This window comes from Xyrauchen texanus, chromosome 40, assembly GCF_025860055.1.
Source record: "Xyrauchen texanus isolate HMW12.3.18 chromosome 40, RBS_HiC_50CHRs, whole genome shotgun sequence".
Classification (NCBI taxonomy): Eukaryota; Metazoa; Chordata; class Actinopteri; order Cypriniformes; family Catostomidae; genus Xyrauchen; species Xyrauchen texanus.
Window position 1 is genome coordinate 21,935,846 of NC_068315.1, and position 6,000 is coordinate 21,941,845.

The following is a 6,000-nucleotide window of genomic DNA, read 5'->3' on the forward strand; positions in this document are numbered from 1 at the left end:
AACTTCAAATGCATTTTCAGAGTTCAAATACACAGAGCCTAATGAAAATCGAACTTACACAATCTTTTATCTCTGAAGACCAGACAAGCAGTTTTCTAGGCTGTTGAGAAATAGTCTTTCCTTAGAAATGAAGGTCTGCTGTGGCTCTCATGACTGGAGACTTCATCTTGTGTTAGTCTACATGATTTTAAGCAATTTTCATATCTAATTACTAGAAATATAAAAGATACTAAGAAAAAAATACTACGTGCACCTTTAAGACAATATCTTTATATCTTATGAGATATTCTGACAAATAATGTGGAGGATTAAATGATCTTACAGGATACTTATGAAGGTTTTTCCACTATTTCAGCTTTATGAAAGGCCTAAGGAATGAACATGCTGTTACCCTCTTAAGGCCTGTTCACACCAAATCCATGATTATTTTTTGTGAGACGAACCTCTGATGGAAGGTCTATTCACACAGTCCGTAAAAAGTTAAACTAAAAACTATTTCACTCCTGCACAGTAGGTGGCACCGTTGCGGTGCTGTTGTTATACCAATCTCCTGTCCGCACCTTCAACTGTTGGAGATTAATATAATGAATACTGTTAAAGCATTTATTTACATAAATTACAGTAGTTCAGTTAGGAAAATCTACATGGCGTGGCTGATAGGTCAAACATGTGTACCCTTCTGTCAAAATATATAAAGCTACTACTCACCTCATGCAATGCACCAGGAAATGGCTCTAGCAGTGCAGTATGTGTAGCATTATTGTCCAGTTTGGTCTCGAACAGTATTCACAAGCTTACTTTCTAAGTCCATAATCCTGGAGGATTTGTTACCAGGAAAATATCTCTGCCAACCGAACTCAAACTCTGACTTTGCAGAGACAACGAGCTCCCATAACCAAGCCAAGACAAGACAATGACACCATTTCTGCACTGGTACCATCTATTCCTCCAGCTATAACATAAAACCTTGACACATCTTCAATAACTATCAGTAGTGCAGCAAGAGGGCAATGAAAGAATCCAGATTGTAGCACACGAAAATCGTCAATCGCAGCTTCTTCGGCTGGAAACGTTGCCACCCGGATTTCTACTGGGCCGCTGCAACTTTACAAAGACTTCATTCAGCATCTATTCTGGCTTCAGTAGCCCAGCTGTCAGCAGTTTATGCAGCAGCAATACCTCACAGTCAGACAAGCAGGTAACATCATCAATTTACCTTTCGCTCGTGAGTTGTTCTGTACTGTTAATCCCCAGCATAAATTATTTAATGCATGTTTTAATATTGAAGTAAATTTACAGTCGCAGCAGATGCACTGGAGCAATGGAGGACAGTTTATAAATATATTCAAACATACTATGTAAATTATATGTTTACAAGGATTGATTATGATAGGCAAGAGCTATCCCATCGTGCGAGCCACCATGTTTTTTGACATTGCGATGCAGCATGGTACTCTGAGTTCATAAAGCAGAAGGTCTAAACCTAGCAGCTAGCATGGAGAGAATGAGAGACGGACAGAATGGAAGGCTCAAGTGAACTAATTATTATTTATTGTTTTTTTTACAAATGGGGAAGTAGTGGTCTTTAACATACTGTAAGTATTTGAATATTTGTACATAAATGAAGTATTGTGACACTGAAAGATGATAAACAACTATCATATGACAACCGCTTTAGTCCCCTGGCTGGTAACTGCAGCATGAACATTTGATCGCACCAGGTTGAGAGTACATCTGAGCCCAGTAAATGTTATCTCACCAGGTTACATATTGAAGTTCCGCCTGGATTATAGACCAGCTCATAGTGGAATAATTGAGTCTGTCTTTTAAGGAGTGTGACACCAGGCTCTAAAGTCACCTAGCTTTGGAGTGCATAAGGATACATTATTTTATACCATCTTTACAACAGGTGACACAGAATTGTTTTTCCCCAGATCTGACCACCAGACATGTGAGCTGCAGTGAGGTGCATTTCAGTCACATGTGGCTCACAGTGTATCCCTGAGTGTGTTGGCTATGTGTTCCCGATGGGTTTATCTAGGTTTATTTATGCATCTGAAGTGGAATTTGGTTATTGACTTCAATCTGATAAGAGCAGGCATGAATGCATTAACACAGCAGTACAATGCAATTTGAAATAATGAATATAGATCTGAATTATGAAAATAATAATATTAAAATATAATAATACAATTATAATTTTTCTATTCATGAATACTGCTGACAAATTATGAGGTCAGGGATGGCTGTATCCACACTCCTCTAATGACATACCTGAGCCATTCCTATACTCTGTGCTCATTTTGTCTGTTCCCGCTCTTCCAACAACTGTCATTATATGTGCAAATAATCATTTGTTTTAACTTGTAAATTGCAACCAACACTTCAGCCTCCTTAGCAGGCACTAATTTCCATCTACGACTAAAAGATCCCAGCATCAATAGTTTTGCCATCCATCATCTAGCATTCCTGAATGGGCTAAAGCAATTCCGCAAAGGCAAAGCTAAACATTTAGCTCTCTCACTACCATAACTGCGTAAGATGTGCATCGGTCAAGGTCTTCTTGATGATCACACAAAAGCTCTAGGTTTCATTTTCCTCAAAGCTTTATGGATTTTAAGGTCAGGAGAATCCACATGTAAACTTTCTCTTTCATTCAGCCTACTTTGGACCTCATACTAATATTCCTTACTACTATTAATGTTCTGTCATCCTCTTAGCATTCATAAAGTGACATGGCATGGCTATCAATTTTTATAGCCCGTACTAACATAGATTTTGTTCCCTCCCGCATGTCCCGATACCTGCGATCCTGGTATTCCACCTTGCCTTGGATCCTCTCTTCCTTCTGGTGATGCGAACCTATGACGAGTTGGTGGTCATCCTCCAGCTAAGCAATCACATTTGACCAAAGATTTTATCTAGAAGTATACACCAGCACTCCTCCAGGAGCAGAGCAGCAACTACTGCAGCACCCAAGGTTGCCTCGGCACAAAGAATGGGACACTAGTCTCCAGCAGCTTACAAATTTTACATTATGCAGTTGCAAAGGCATTCTGAACCCTAAAGCTATGAGTCTGTCTCAGCCACTATACTATTGCTCAGGTGGTTGCTGGGGTGTCCTGTGCTCTTTGAAATATAATAGTCATCAGTTGCATGAATAGTCTGAGTAGTCAATTAGTTTAATTTGACACAGTTACACAGTCATTCAGGTCACAATAAATAAACCCATCGGGAACACATAACCAACACACTCAGATACATTGCGAGCCACACATGACTGAAGTGAACCTCGCTGCAGCTCACAGTCTGGCAGTGAGATCTGGGAAAAAAAAAACAAAAAATAAAGCGCAGGCATTGAGCAGATCAGTTGACAAGACCAAGCCTAATCCACAGTCTAGCATTAACTTAAATCCTAAGATAAATTGAGAGTCAAGCATACACAGTTTTTGGGTCACTATATAAAAAACATTTAGGGATACATGGTGACTGAAATTCACCTCACTGCAGCCCACCTCTGTCGGTCTGATCTGCTGGGAAGGGGACAGGGGAGATTATACTGTTTGCTTGTATTATCTATCTTTAAATATAGCTGTTGGGTGGCTTTGTCTTGATGTGGTACAGTAGCAGCAGCATGTCCCTTCCTTCTCAGCAGCATCAACTTTTCATGCCAACAGCGTGAAAATGTCAAGCAGCAGCAGCAGCATACATAAAGCAGATCTAGCCCACCAACACTAATCTTACACCACTGTCATTATAATCAATACAAATCTTTAATATATCTCAGAGTTGTCCTAACTTAAATTTTAGTAATTCAGTTAGGAAACTCTACATAACGTGGCTGATAGGTCAAATGGGTGTACCTTGTCCTATGCACCCAATCAGAAGCTTTCCATTGTCAAAATATATAAAGTTGCTACTCACCACACGCAATGCACCAGGAAATGGTTACAGCAGCGCAGTATGTGTGTTGCATTGTCCCTCCACCTCCCCAGCACCACATGTCTAGATCTGTTTTATGGGGGGCTTTATCTTGATGTGGGTACAGCAGCAGCAGCATGTCTCTTCTGTCTCAGAGGCATCATGTTCCCTTTACAAAAAGCTTCACTTTGATGCTGCGCTTTTGCTAAGCGCTACGGGGAACAACTTTAGCTGTGAACCGAGCTGAATAATGTGTGAAACACGTCAATGAACATTGACCGGAATTTATAGCCTCGGCTGATGTAATCATTAGATGCACCTGCGGCCAGGCTATAAATGGATACGTCACCAGGTGTCGTCAGAAACTCTTTTTTCAGAGCGATTCTGTTTCTGTGTGTTTCACAAACCCTGACAAAACTTTCTTTCCTCTGTTAGAAGTTAGAATCAGTTAGGCAGTGTGCAGTGAACTTTCTCTTCTGTTTAGAAAAAGAGAGAATGACTGAAAGCCGCAAACGGTGCGTGTTCCCCTCTTCTCGCTCTATAGCTGAAGAGGACACACATCAGTTTTTGCTCTGTTTGTTTGGGGGTAAAAGCACGCTGCTCTCGTGTTGCAGCAGGGCGGGTGCGAGCACTGCGATTTGCTTTAACAGGCAGAGTGCGTCGAGCTCGCCTCGCTTGCTTCCGGGAGTCAGCACTCATGAAAAAAAAAAAAAAGAAATCGTTCGTGGGGCTCTTGCATGGATTTGGCTGAGGAGCAAGAGACGGGTTGATCCCTTTCTCTCACTCTCTCCCCAAACCCAGCTGGTCCTTCACACATGATCTCGACGCTTCTTTGGATCATGAGGTGGATCGCGATTCTCTTCCCGCCTCCGAGCTTTCCGTCCGCGATAGAAAATCTACGGAGGAATTGCTCGATGTTGTTACTCGTGCGGTTGCCAGATTGGACTGGCCACACGAAAAAGAGACCCCCAAACGCTCCAAACGCTCCAAATTAGGGGATATATTTTATCTTCCAGTCTAAGAAAGGGAACGCCTCATGGGTCCCTTCCCTTCTTTAATAACCTCCATGAAGAGCTTTTTCGCTCATGGAGAACCCCTTAAAAAAAAAAAAAAAATATTATATATATATATTTTTTTCTTCCCGTGTTCGCATACCCTCGACGTCATTATATTCGACTATCGTGGGTGTTGAGGCACGGCGGTATTCAGTGATGCCGCCGGTCGAAGAGACGCTTCGGGCTATCTCTGCCGGGCTCGGCATCGTCACTTAAAGCCCTCTCTCCCTCAAAGCCTTGTAGGACAACCTCCACTTTAGTGGGAAGGGCTTATCAAGCAGCAGGTCAGGCTGGTGCTGCTCTGCACACTATGCTGTTTTACAGGCGTACCAGGCTGACCCCTGGACGACCTGAGTGTGGGTTCTGCGCTGGCGACCAAGCAGCAGACCCGCCTCGGTCCTGACTGAAGGGAGGCTCAAAAGCAAAGCGTGGCGAGTCGTGCTCCTCCACCCAGGGATTGGGGACAGTCTCGCCGCCCTCGCCAGCCCCCGAAGCAAGACCCAAGAGAAAACCCTGACGGTCTTGCACCTAGATTAGGGGGTAGCTCCCCTCGGGACGGGGCGCGTGCTTCACTTCACCCCTCCCGGTACCCCCTCGAAGCCCCTCCATTCCCGCCACCTCTTGGTGTTTCGGGTTGTAGAGGCTTCCATCAAAATTGGGTGTTTTCACTGTTCCTGCATTTTATTCAGGACGCGAATCACCCGACAACCCCTCAACAGGAAGTGTTAAAATATAATACCCATCTCAGAGATCCTGGCAGCGTGGAAACTCCTGCCGGATATATTCTTTTTGTTCTCACTACCGTAAACCGGATTTCTTTTTTGTAAAAACAAAAGACTCAATCTCCTGGTTAAAGGGGCCATGGTATGTGTTCCCCTTCCAGAGAGAGAGTTAGGTTATTACACTAAATACTTCCCGTTACCCATGGAGGGTGAGGGGTGGCATCTGGCTTAGATCTTAAAGCTTGAACTACCCGTGGGTGTTCAAGTCCAAGATGATGCCTGTCAAGACGGTCGTGTCTCAA